We start from the raw sequence: 13,631 nt of genomic DNA, 5'->3' as shown, positions 1-13,631 counted from the left end.
TTTGAGCTCTTTGATGGTGCTGGGACCTTCCTGAAACACTTCTCTATGTTTCTTTAACGCAGCCTCCAGATCAACATCACTAGCATACTAGTAAGTTGCTAATAATTTCACATGGCATTTCTGCAGGGATAGGAGAGACAAGAACTTTTCATACATCATCTTTGACACAAGTTACCTGAGCGCCTGCGTCGAGCAACATTTCTACTTCTTTGTCCTCTACTTGAACTTAGTTGTGAATGCCACGTTGTTTGCTGGCTGCAGTGTAGACTGTGCACACACCCAGCTCATTAGTGTCATCTTTGTCACATCTTGTCACATTTACAGTTTCCTTGAACTTTCCAGAAAATTCCTGTGCGTTGCGTGAGACGCATTGTTGATGCAGTGATGGTGATGGTTTGAATTATTTTGAACATGCATACATTACAATGGAATACATCACATATTACAGATTATGGTTGTTTTCCCGCCAAGACGTTTCCCCGTCAAGATGATTCCCCGCCACCAGAAATATGGCAAGACGTTTCCCCGTCAGTATCGAGTCGTTTCCCCGTCTGACTGCAAGACACAAATTTATATAAATCGAACAGTATCATCATCATCGATGTGGAGGGCATACGTCAATAAAGCCTACTGCACTAAAAATGTATGTTTCTTAATAATTATTACTTGTAGTTCTAACTAAAATGTGTAACTATAACTTTCACACGAATAAAAAGCATTGTAAATATTTATGTGGGGAAACGACTCAATGTTGACGGGGAAAGGTCTTGATGGGGATTTGACTTCTGGTGGCAGGGAAACGACCATGTAGCCATGTTACAGTTTACACTTCCACATGCCCAAAAAGGAGTAGGAAGAAGCAAAGCTTATTTAATCCTACCCCCTATCCGTTTCACATCAATTGCTAATCCATTTGTTCACTTCCTGTATTCAACATATACAGTACACTTTGCCAACTCTGAATAGCATAAGAGAATGATAAGGCATTATAACGAGGCATTACAATAGGAGTTGAAGTTGTAGATCAATATAAATAAAATATACAAATTATAATATAAAAAATGTGAATGTTAAACACATTATATACATTATATAACTATATAACATCCAAATGGACAAGTTAATACGTGACAGTAACATAGTTGGAGGAATTTTTAACAGAGGTGAAACAATCATCATTTTGATATTACTGTTCAATGTTTTGTGTGTGATGCTCCTGACAAAGCCTTTATGAAATGTATTATTGGGCATGGATCCCTCAATTTGTGTGAGATATGTGAGGTTCAAGGCACAAGAGTCCATAAGAGTGTCATTTTTAACTCGTCAAATCAGGCTGCTTCAAGAACTGATGACAAATTTAAACTGCTTGCCTACCCAACTCACCAAACAAGAGTAGCAGTTAGTTGATGCCAATATATCTTGCATAAAGCAGCTTCCCCTGGAGTATATGCATCTTATTTGTTTAGTTAAGCGTTTTTTGGTGTATCTTAAATGAGGACCCAAGCTTTGTAAGTTTTCTGTTCAGCAAAGGGCTTTGATTTTTGAATCTCTTGAATCCCTTGCCTTGCACAGAGAGTTTGCCTGACAGCCAAGGTCACTTGGTGAAGTGGACAGGTGGAAAGCTACGGAGTTTTGCCAGTTTTCTTTGCACACGGGCCCAGTGGTACTGAAGGATGTGTTGAAAGAAGACTTCTACGTGCATTTCATGTTTGTCCGTTGCTATTCAATTTCGTTGTTAGACGATAGTGTGAAACGTCAGTCCTATTTCTGCCATTCTGCAGATCTAGTGCATACCTTTGTTTCAAAATGCCCTACTTTCCTTGGTGATACATTCACTGTTTCTAATGTACGTTGTCTTGTGCATCTTGCAGAAGATGTCCAACAACAATGTCATTGTTCTCCAAACCGTATATCATCATTTTCATTTGAAAATCATCTCCAAATTATCAAAAAAAAGCATCCGTGGCAGCCCAAGTTGTCAAGCGTCTGTAAGAAAAGGACTGTATAAAGAAGAGAAAAGTGGCAACACACCCATTGATGTATTCCAAAGAAAAAGACCAAACATATTTGCTGGAAAATGGATGCATTGCATTTGTGTAGGAAAAGGTAGATGAAGATAATTATTGTTGTTACAGTGTTCCCTCGCTGAGAAAAGTGTATAAAGTGTATGGTGAGGGGTTTTACAGCCTTAGAACATACTGTATATAATAATTGTAAAAAAAAAAAAAAAAAAGTTGGCTACTTCGCGGATTTCACTTATTGTGGGCTATTTTGGGAGCCTATCCTCCCACAATAAACGAGAGCACACTGCATATTGTTCACCGGCAAAAAAAAGGATATTTTTTCTGTCAGCCATGAGATTCCATGGACCTTCCAAACATATGCATATGTCAGAAAGCTTGACCTCCACAGAGAGAAAGTTATTCACAAGGACCATTTGAGAAATCAGACTGTGTGCCTACACACACTACATAGTGTGCTTTATGTTGCATGAATCAGACATTTAAAACAGGTATGCTACATCCTGCAAGCAACGTTAGTATCCAATTTTCTAGTAGTTCAGTTTGGAAAATAATATTTTTGTCACTTAATTTCAGTATCCACTCATCATGTGGCCCTGTTCTATATGGCAAGATATTATATGGCAAGAGAAAGGCAAGGCTCTTGAGGATGCGGTCAGATCAAATTGAGTGGACAGGAAAATAAAGATCTTATACTGGCCAACTGTGAAAAAGTCCAGCCAAGCCAAATTCATTGTCAAGAGACCAGACCCTGAGTTGAATGGGCTCACTTTTCCCTTGATCAAAGTCAGGAAAATGTCTTGTATGTATGGTTATAAACACTTATTTTCTTACATTTGATTGTTCCTTTGCTGACATAAGAATTATTAATAATTTTATCATATGACTGGCAAGGTTGAATGCCTTGCCACAGTGGGATTCACCACTTGAAGATTTTGAAGAAGGCATCGTAACATTGTTATATCACTCAAGTGACCAACTTCATACACATCAAAATTAGCACAATGTCCAACTTTTTGTTTTTTGTATTCCACAGACTCTCTGAAGATGTCTCTGAAGATGAATGCTCATCAGCGGTATAAATGTATTTTTGGTTTGAAATTACCAATACTACTATGTAAAGGGAAAGTTAAAGTGTCTTGTTCATTGCAGCTTTGAAGCCTTTGCCCAACCCACAAGCGACATCTGGAACGTCACAGCCTTGGAGATCTCCTAGGAAGATCAAGTCCAAGATCAGACAAGACCTGGATTCATCAGTTGAATCTGAAAGTATGTGACCTTGGATACGATTTGTCTTTGCTACTGTAAAACCATTAATTTGTAAATCGCTTTTAATTTGAAAATTAACACGCGCAGATCTTATATTAAAAACCCTGTAAATGTAAATGGCAGCAAAGTTTCCTGTGAAATTTGATAAAATATTTAGGGGTCGGGAAAATAAAAGGAGAATAAAGAAGAAAATAAAACTTTCGAACTTAGTATCCTGACTATGACAAAAGCTGACAGATCTCTAAGGAATTTTTAAAAAGTCAAAACTGGGTGATTTTTAAAAACTTTTAGGTGATTTAAATCAAACCAGCCCACACAGATTCTAGTGATAGCCTCAAATATCAAAGTATATCAATGTAGCCTTTTTACTATTATTGGTTGGGTGATTTTATTGTGATTGAAAATAAAATTTACCAATTTTCGTCAATTGAACATCTGGTAATCGAATAGAATAGAATTAGAATAGAATTGTATAAGATAAATAAAACTGAGAACTTCAAAAAATAAATAAAAGTGTTGACTCTTGGATTTTATACATTTTCAGACAAAACAGCTGCGGCAGCAAGGTGGTTCTATTCCCAAGAAGCACGTGTAAACATACAAGCAAGGTAAGAGAGTTTGTAATGTCTAATTGTTAGTTGTATGTGGCTGTGTAAAATTAACAAAATGTAATTAATAGCGATGAGCCGGATACTCGTTTATCACGAGTGTTAGGGATAATGCATTTTTGCCGAGTACGAGCATGAAACGAGTACATCTTCATCATCATTATCCGTAATCGTGATGAAAGAAAATCCTTGTTATGTATTCACTCTTCACACTCTGCGATTGGCCATTATTTTGGTCTTATTCGATAAAGTCGTCATAAAACAGGTGTGCTACTTACAGTATAAGAATTTTGTTAATTTTCAGTTGGCAGTACACGGACAGTGGAAATAGTAACCTGCATTGACTGGCCACAACATTAGGTACACCTGCACAAAGCTGGAGCAAACATTCTGCCTGTATGGCTATCATACTACATTACATATATACATACTGTAAGTGTGGTCAAATATCACACCCCTCTCAATACGTTACAGTATGCACGTTGCAATCTTAAACTTGTTTCGTAACGTACGCGGTGCATTTCACAAGACAGCTGTATATGGCTTGTGCATCAGTCGCTTTTTTTTTTCGTCTGCTTGCTTATAATAGGGCTGGTGATATAAAGTGAGTTGGAAAATGTTGCCTGTAATACTGAGCGCGGTGCTTTTGAGAAAACTACAGTGAACAAGGCTGACAGATTATTTCCCCTCTTTGCCATCACTGGATGTTTGCATGAATCACCAACTTCACACAGATCATTAAAATATAATTAAATAATAAAGTCTTACAGATCACTTACACACAAAGTACACATATAGCTGAATAATTGTGGGGGAGAGCGGACTGTATGTGTGTTAGGTGGGTGCGCTGGAGCACCTCATCCTCACCAGAACTCTGGTCAGAGAGTGAGTCCGGTCACAGTAACAGAACTGTATGGACTTTATTTATCTACAGTCCAATTTCCATCCAACAGGTTAATCTGTAATGAGTCTGATGTCTCAAGGAGTCTGGAGAGCATGCCTGCGTTAAGCCACAGAAGATGATCTGTTTGAGTTCAGGTATGTCTGCTGAGTTGACAGGTTCTGGAGCTGTTGGCCATTAGTGCTATGGAAGGCGGAGGAAGGTAGGGCCCTCGATCCATCGATTTGGAGTGGCTAGCTCGGATAGGGCTTGGATTGACTCTAGTCCCAACGAAGAGTTTGAACCTGCAGGACTCAGATGTCAACCATTCCAGGACCGTAGTTGAGTCGGTCCAAAGATAAGTTTCTGCGATGTTTACAGTGAGTTCTCGAAGAATGAGGGAGGACAGCTGAGCTCCTGTGAGTGCTGCACACAGCTCTAAGCATGGCATTGACTGCTGGCACTTTGGGGCTACTCTTGACCTGGCCATGACGAATGAGACGTGGACTGCATTACTGACTGTTGTGGTGAGATAGGCGACCGAACCGTACGCTTTTTCTGAAGCGTCACAAAAGATGTGAAGAGTGTACACTGTGGCTTCAGTGGCAGCTTCCAGTGGGGCATATGTTCGAGGAATGGACAGACCAGCTAGGTTGGGAAGTTCTCTCTCCCAGTTTGACCAGGCGTCGATGATCTCTGGAGGAAGGTTAGGATCATCCCAGCTCCTCTCCGTTGCCCACAATCTTTGAATGAGGACTTTAGCTCTTGTAGTGTAGGGGATGATGATCCCAAGAGGGTCATACTGCTGGGCGAGCAGTTTATAGACATGGCGCATGGTGAGTGTTTGTCTCTCTGGAGGCTTAAATAGGCTTAAATAAGCTTGGCTTCTTCCTACTCGTTTTGGACACGTGGAACTGTGAATTGAATTATGTGATGTATTTCATTGTAACTTGCATGCATGTTCAAATAAAATTAAACCATTACTATTACCAAGGCCGGTGAAATTTTTTTGGGCTCTACCACTTTACCTTTTTGTTTTCTTAACCCTCAGGATCTTTTAAGAAGTTTAAAATGACTGTCTTACTGCGTCCAACCTCAGCAGTAAAGGCGCACTGCGAGAGACTTTCCTTATGCAGCTCAACAAAAGCCTGAAAGGGCTCATGACACCATAACATTTTTGAAAAAAACAAAGTTAAAGTACTCACTTAATAAAAGATTATTGTCATACTGCTGTCATCCACTAGTAAACAACTAGAAAAAACAAGTGAAATTAAGTTGTGATTATTAAGTGCCCACCAGCGAGTTTTCTGAACCGCTGCCATCTTGGCTGTGACGTCACGTCCAGGACGCTTTTGGGCAATCAGACTCATCAAAACACAGTCATGACCCACAGCAAAGCAAAGCAAGGCTGTGGAAAAAGCATACCAAACAGTATGAGAGAATATTGTAGTTTTCCTGATAACCTACTTAACTGGTTGGATCCCCACCAATTCTGTTCACATTTTTAAAAATCCACTGTTCCTACCTACTACTTTCTAAAAAATAATTGTCTTATCCATGACTGGCTTCTTGTCATCCTGCCACCTCCAGTTCTTGCACTTGATCCACAGTGTTTACCTTCTCAGAAAACACATTCATGTACATTTCTTAGCCACACAAATACAGTGTCAGCCAAAATGCTCAGCGCTGTGTGCAGAAAGATAACAGCCTGTGCTGCTGTGTGGGTGTGACAAAGCTCAACTTCATCGTTCCAAGTCTCCAAGACATAAAAAGTGCAGAAACTAGTGTCTTTCTTAATGTCAGTGCCAAAATACAAGACCTGTGCTATCAGCTTTTGTGCGCCCTGAGCTGGTGCTTGTCTCCCACACAGCTCTCTGCTATTGAAGAGTCACTATTGTCACATGCTAAATTGGAAATTAGAAAAGTAATATGCTTTCTCTGAAATTTGAGTTCAAAATCAATCTAAATCCGATCTGTTGCTTTTTGCTTTTGCCTATGGAAAAAAACAAAAAAACAAAATAACTCTTACTTTAAGTTGAGTTGTCACTTTAGGCTGGCTCAACACTCCAGTGAAGAAGGTTGAGGAGTCTCCTGCCCAAACATTAATTTAGTCCACAAAGCCCCATAACCAAGCGAGAGAGATGAATCACTTTATCAGTCTAGTATGTATGCAAGTGGGTTGTTAGGATTGGTGGCATGCTACTATGTGCCTTTTGGTCATGTAAAACATTGTTGGATTTGGATGGTTCAATAAACACCATAAATATACCGCCAAGATTGCAAAGCCTGTTATGTTGAATGAAAACAAAAAGGGAAAATAACATATAAAAGAGGGTACATATTGGAATTTGTGGAGCGATCGTTGTTGACACATACGCACTATGACGACTCAAAGGCGGACCATGACAACCCCGGTTCCACTGTACCATGGTTCTCATGAAGTCCAGAGCCATAACTCCAGCAGCCCGGAAATAGTGTGTAAAATCCAGCAAATCCCTAAGTGACCCTATGTAAAACTTACACAGTGTACCTAGCGCCACAGGCGTACACGTCATATCTGCTCACGTATACTATACATCAATAAATACAAATACAGATGCAATAAATCATATAAAACAAAACATAAAATGTTGTGTTGTTCTCTTGGAGATTTATAAAGTATCTATCCATCCAGTGGCGGACTTAGCAATTTTGGGGCCAAAGGCGAACATAGCCATGGGCCCTCGTCATATGTTCTTTTAACACAAAAAAAACAGGAAAGGCAGCATCAAAGCCCCCTATCAATATACAACCTTGCACTAAATGAATACGGTGTGAACAGAATGAGAGAATAACATTTCAGATATAAAATGTATGAAAATGCATGTCAAAATGCCAGATATTTATATATTATATACAGTATATTATATCATTTTGAACAAGCACAGCTCAGACATCATCACAATAGATGCATACATGTCAGAGAAAGAAAATCTTACGTGTTGCTGTAACTTCTCACTGGACTTCACACATACCTGTAGGTGAGGTCTTGGTGTCTGGAACTCTACCTTTGAAATTTCTATACCGCTTCTCCTCCTTAGAGTCGCGGGGGTATGCTGGAGCCTATCTCAGCTGACTTCAGGCGAGAGGCGGGGTAATGTTAATGGGGTTTTTTAAACAAACTCTTCTAGCGCCCTATAAAATCAGTTTTATTTTTTCCCCAAATCCTGTTTTTTCCGTTTTAAATTTTTGAAAATTCAGGTTTTTCCCCCACTTATTTTACAAACATAGGGTGTGTGCTATTTGGGTAATTAAATTTAAAAATCCTTACAACATTGTTGCAATACATCAGTGGCCCATTTTGTCCAGTAATTGAGAAATGGATGTAGCTTGGCTAACTCTTCTAATGGGATGTCAGCCTCAGCACATCCATCCATCCAGTTTCTATCCTAATTAGGGTCGCGGGGATAGGCTGGAGCCTATCCCAGCTGACTTTGGGAGAGAGGCGGGGGTACACCCTGTTCTGGTCGCCAGCCAATCGCAGGGCACATATAGACAAGCAACTATTCACACTCACATTCATACCTATGGACAATTTAGAGTCACCAATTAACCTAACATGCATGTTTTTGGAATGTGGGAGGAAACCTTTAAAATTAACACAATAAATACAAAATCATTTTTGGAGTCTAACAAAATGCACTCACTCTACATTTTTTATAATAAATATATATATATGAATATGAAATTTCCTTAAATGGTTATCAATGACCCTGGTTGTTGGTTGTCCAGCAGGACTTCTCTGGTAGAGGTTCATGATGAACTTCTGTTTGGCAGGACTAACAGCAGGTTATTCAAGCTGTTACAAATGATATAGAAATGATATAGAAATGTACTGTTTACCTAGTCTCACTGTCCCTGTCTTAATGCTGTCCTCCATCCACTCCTCCTGTCTCCCTCTATTTCTGTTTCTCTTCCTCCATGTTATGCCATGTTCGTCGAACATAACATTCCAGGGAGAGAGAGGTGAAAAGGGAGAGAGAGTTCTCCTTTTCTCTTTTGTCCCTGTATTCATCCTGCTCTATTTATCATTGTATATTCGTCTTCTTCTTAATCCCTGTTTTCGCTTTCTCTTGAATGTGTTCTACATTATTTTATTTGATTTGCCTTTGCTTTCTCTTTCCTCCTTTCTTTTGCTTCATATTGTGGCACATTTGAGATCAGTCACACTAAAGTGAAAGCCTGTGAGCTTTGGGCTCAGCAAACTTTGCTATCACTGCCTCCATATCCAGTGTTCTCCTGACCTCATGTTCAATAGTAATGGAAGCAAGGGCAGAAAGCCTGTGCTGGAACATTGCAGATCTCAAATGTTTTCAGCCTCTTCAGTGTCAAGACGTTTCTCTCACCTGAAGCTACGGTCACAGGGAGAGTAAGAAGAAGTCTGAGAGCTATGCTCAAATTGGAATATACAGCATATCCAAGACATTCTCCTGATATACAGTATACGTACTGTATAATCGAGCATCTGAAATGGCGATGAGATGGTGGGGGAATCTACCAGCAGCTATTATTTCCGTCTTCAGGTCCTGTGTATCGACATCCTCCATTGCTTGCTCAAGTTTATGGCAGCATTCATGAAGCTTCCCTTCCTGTTCTGTGCTTCTCATTGAGTCAGTGGAGTATAGAAATCCATACAAGTCAAAGAAGGTCTGCATGTGTGAGAATCTCTCCTTTAATGTGACTTGAGCTGTATCTACCAAGTGGAGGAAAAACTCTTTTTGAAGAGCTCTTCTGGAGTAGACACTGTTTCCTCTCTCCCCTCATAATCAAACTGCCTTTTGGTCCTTCTCCTGCGCACCACAGGCTAGCTCATCTCCACCTCCATCTTTTCTGCTCTCCCTGGCATCTTTTTTTGCAGAGTTAAAACCATGCTCTCTAAACTCAAGATATTCTGACACTACTATGATCTCTCTCCTTACAGTCTCAATTGACTGGGGCTCTGCAAGATTTTACTTTCTATTAATGTGGTTCAACACATTGTACCATACAATGGTACTCACCAAGAAAGGCCATTTAGTCGTCTCTTCAAAGATGCTTTCAGCACTGGAGACACACTCTGGATCCTTCTTCTCCTGGCCATGGTCGTTCAGCGCTACCAATAGATCCACAGTTTCAGGCAGCTGGTAGGCACAGCCTTCACAACATCCACCCGACACTCCCATCTTGTTGTGGACAAGGTCTTGATGGACAAATCTTTGACATGCTTCTCGAGAATTGTCCAGCGGTGAACAGAGCTGCTGAACAAATTATAAAGCCTCTGCAATAACCCAAAGTACAGATAAAACAGAAGACTTGGCAGCATCACTGACGCTTTGTTGTTCAGTTCTAGGACGCTTGCCTGGACTCCTTGCGGTTTCCCTTGCATATTGCTGCCGTTGTCATAGGATTTGCCACGGCAATCACAAAGATCCAAGTTCAGTGTTTCAAGGTGTCCTAAAGAAAGGTTGAGTAGGCCCTTGCCAGTGGTGTCCTCAGCAACAAGAAATCCCAGTGCTAATGAATGGGCACTCCCTTTGTCAGCTCACAGTTAACAACTCTTAAAACGACTAACAGCTGCTCATTATGGCTGACATCAGGAGTGCAGTCCATGACGACTGCATAGTACTTGGCTCTTCTCACTCTTTCTACTATTGCTTTAGTGGTGCACTGTGCAACAAGGCTGATTAATTCATTCTATATGGACTTACTTAGGTATGTCTCAGCCAGCTCTTTCTCTTCAATCCTCCTCAGGTGCTCCACTTGACCCAGGAAATTTCCATTGCTCATTTAATTTTTCTCTGTGGCCTCAAAATGCCATATTACATTCTGCTAGGTAGTTGACAATAGCAAGTAATCTGTGAAGAATTTCCTTCCTTCTATGGATTCCAGCAATAATGAGTCTTACCTGGTCAATCGTTGTGCTAGACTTTAGATGATTGCTCATTGTGTGCCAGCTATCCATGTGTGCGATGTGTTCAGGGGACCTCTCATGTGCCTTGAGGTTAGCCTGGAGATTTTTCCAATGCTTAAAACTGCAGGAACTCAGCTGTGTTGGCCTGCTTCCATCCCCAAAAAAACGGCAACAAAAGTACAAAACACAGTCTTTGGCTTTGTTGTAAACAAGCCAGGACCTGATTATCTTCTCTCCATTCTTCATGAAGATGTAGTAGTTACTACATGTGAACCTCCGACCGGAAGTCTGTTTTGATTTGAACCAGCCCTCTCCTAATTATAGCACATCGCTCGGTATCACTGACATCTTCTGGCAACAGTCCCAGGTCATCATCCAGCTCTAATTCAGTAGGACTGTCAGACTCAGAAGGGGGGCTGTTTGGACTCACCACATCTTGGTTGCCATCATCACCACTTTGCTCCTCCTTCACCACTGGCCTTCCAGCATCAATTTCAGCATCATCCATTTTTCCTACGGGAACTTGTGGTAGTTTGCGCCGTCTTGTTTAATTTTTTTTCTACCGACACCGCAAAAAAAATTGAGACCTTTAGTAATGAGGCAATATTTTTTTTGGCATCCTCTCGCCGTTTCCGCTTTTCTGACCCGCTCTGGTAAATTTGCTTCATTTTCATTGGCTTCACAGTTAGCTTCTCTCAAATTCACGACTTCTTCCTGTTCAATGTTTAATGGCGATTGGCAAACCAACTTAAAGGTGCATTACCGCCACCTACTCGACTTGCCCACATAAATTCCTGGCTGCTCAGTCTTTCGTCATCATGGAACAGTCATTGTAGTGTGGGGGCAGATAATATGAATTTAGATTTCAGATGGCTTTCTTTTTTGTTATGTTATTTGTTTGTTTAGTATGCTAACATACATGAGCATAGTTAAGGTGCTGCTGGATGTGGTGGCCCTGGGCCATGCTGGTTGGGTTATGGGCAGTTGGTTGGGGGCCACCTACTGGGTGTGGGCCTAAGGCAATTGCCTACTTTGCCTTAATGGTAGGTCCACCACTGTATCTATCCATCTAACACTGACTGCCAAAAAATAGGTGACCAGATGTAGACGCGTTCTTCTTCTTTTTTTTTAATGGTGGGTCGCAACCAAACTTTGGTTGTATACTGCCACCTACTGTACCGGAACGTAGACGCGTTGTGCAAATGTGCTCTTCCTCACGGAGTGTGGCGGGATGGAGACGTGTTTTGCACATGTGCCATGACAACCGGGTAGTCACAATCTTCCATCATAGAAAACACACGAAGAAATGGATATGATGGCGCTTTCAAGTTAAAGGTGATCGATTTTGGCTGTCAAGACAAGGAAACATGCCTGCTTCGTGTAAGCTAAGCATTTAATGCATGTATGGTGAAACATTGGAGATGGCAACATGAAAAGCTGATGCAAAGCAAAAAGACAATAAAAGCTTTCAGAGGTAAGAGTAGATGAAGTAGTAGAAAAGTAGATGGCCTGAACTAGAAAACGTGCTTAAAGACTGGGTAACTACACAGAGACCAGACGGCCGCATGAGAAGAGCAAATTTTGCACGAGTCTGTTGGTGGATCCTTACAGCATGAAGCAGTGTAAAAAAAACACTATCATCAACAGGTTTCGAAAGGCTGGACTACTGCCAGATGAAGAAGAGGACAAGGAGAGCGACACCGAAAGAGAGAGAGACCGACGACGTGTGTGACGAAGCAATTATGAAGCTGTTCCAATTCTTTCGTGACTTTCGTGGTTTTAGTTCTCAAGAGGATGTTGATGATAGTGACTTTTCTAGTAGGCTACTTTATTATCTCTGCTACATGTACTATTCGGCACTGTTTAACTAGCCATGTACTGTTCTGCACAATTTAAACCCACATATCTCAGTGGCCGATTTGTAATCCCAGCTCTGTTACCTGCCCCACGCAGAGAAACTCCTGGCAGGAGCTGCTCATCCATTCTTCACAAGAACAAGAGCGCAGGCTGATGGAGACTTCATATGTCAGCATGGTGCCACTGTGTGCAAGTGAGAAATCTACTGGATAACTTTATGCATGTCTTCAGAGGCCACATTAGGATGTCCATCCATGTTTTGGATGAGAGAATAGTTGGAAGCTATGAGATGGATGCCAGCAAAAAAATAAATAAAAACAACTCTACAGAGATACGTATTTTTCATTAATGGGTGGTGGACAAAATTCTCTGTGGTTATTTGTCAGAGAGCATGCAGACCCTTCTGTTTTAAAATGTGGGAATAACTCAATTTAAGTTTCCTGTCATTAGCACTTGACCTTCATTTTAAGATGTCAGTTTCTGTGCGTGTCAAGTGTTGCAATGAAACACTACTGTAACATTTTATGATCATATTTTCTATAGCGCATAGACTGTTCAGGGTCACACAGATTTTACAACCATATTTACTACAATGGGAAAATGTGGACTAGGAGTCAGATTGTTGTCCTGAGGCATTACGGCTCAGCATGCTTAACACATTCATAGAACTTATATTTCTGTATAAAAAAGGAACTTTAAAAGCACAGAGTAATGCAGACAATTCATATTGGATTGGTTGGAATACGTTAGAAAAGGCTGCCACCCTCGGGCTGAATGGCCTCATTGCAATAGGATATTTAAACAGGGAGTACTGTACAATTAAAGCAAATACTTGTACAAACTACAATATTGGTAAATATTTCAATATATTAGTAGAATATATGTTACACGTGGTTTTCCCTTTCTAAAGTAACAACACTACAGTACTTTGATAGCAAATAACAGTTTTTACATGTGTGTTTCAATCGGATTTTGACTCGTGTACAATATTCATGTTTTTCTCTAGAAGATTTCGTAAATCTTTATGAAAAAAAGACTTGTTTTTTTTTAAATTATATTATAATATT

The sequence above is a fragment of the Dunckerocampus dactyliophorus genome, chromosome 1 (genome assembly GCF_027744805.1).
Source record: "Dunckerocampus dactyliophorus isolate RoL2022-P2 chromosome 1, RoL_Ddac_1.1, whole genome shotgun sequence".
Lineage (NCBI taxonomy): Eukaryota > Metazoa > Chordata > Actinopteri > Syngnathiformes > Syngnathidae > Dunckerocampus > Dunckerocampus dactyliophorus.
This window is presented reverse-complemented; position numbering follows the sequence as displayed.